The following is a 1,054-nucleotide window of genomic DNA, read 5'->3' as shown; positions in this document are numbered from 1 at the left end:
ATATATAAAGCTTGTAATAGCATGTTGATGTTCGATCACAAACTCAGCCGCAAAAATAATCAGAAGCATAACTTTTCTCAATTTTGACATACTGGCTGATATTTGGAATAGCTGCTTTAAGAAGAGGAAAAATATGCCCGAAAGAACGAGACAAAGCAACAAAAATGAATAAACCATGACCTACCTTGTGAATTAGTCGATCATTTCAGAGATCAAGTAGAGTCATATAAGCTGATATATAAAATTCAAATTGAGAAAGATCACAATTTTAACTCTACCGTTCAACTACATAAGTTGCTGAGAAGTGTAAGCAAAGGTTGTATTTATATGGAATACATGGAAGCGATTTCTATTCCCGGTAACACTTACCTACATTAATGATCGCTTACTTGCGATCATTCAATCTGTCAGAAACAGCAGCCAAACCTCCTCCTGCAAATCGCATCCAGCGTCTTAAACATTGACATATAGAATGCAGTTCGAGGTACATAATGCTTAAAATACGAGCAGGTTGTGACTAGAATGCTTTTGATTATAGACAGTATGTTCATGGTTTGTCATGGAACTCAAAAACAACAATTCTTAAAAATTGAACATTACGGCCTTACTTTAAGTTCCTTTATACTTCTAATGATTTATGCATTTGTAATGACAGTCCAGTTGGTAGAGACGTAAAACTCAAGGTTAAATAAATGCCTTAGACTTTTCTGTGTTTACAAATATACATCCAGCTAGAATAGATTTTGTATTTCTTTCCACCTTAATAAATAAAACAAATATCGATATATGGAGAACAGTTCAATCATCGTACAAAAATTTATTTTATTAAAAATAAAAACGTCAATCAATTTTTTACAACACTCTACTGATATTGGTTTCAAATTTTGACATAAAACGCCCCAGTGCTTAATTCGTACTTATTTTATCGACCCCGAAAGGATGAAAGACAAAGTCGACCTCGGCGGAATTTGAATTCAGAAAATACAGACGGATGAAATGCCGCTAAGCATTTTGTCCGGGGTGCTAACTATTCTGTCAGCTCGCTGCCTTCACA

Source organism: Octopus bimaculoides, chromosome 4 (assembly GCF_001194135.2).
Source record: "Octopus bimaculoides isolate UCB-OBI-ISO-001 chromosome 4, ASM119413v2, whole genome shotgun sequence".
In the NCBI taxonomy this organism is placed as follows: domain Eukaryota; kingdom Metazoa; phylum Mollusca; class Cephalopoda; order Octopoda; family Octopodidae; genus Octopus; species Octopus bimaculoides.
Note: the sequence above shows the minus strand (reverse complement) of the source record.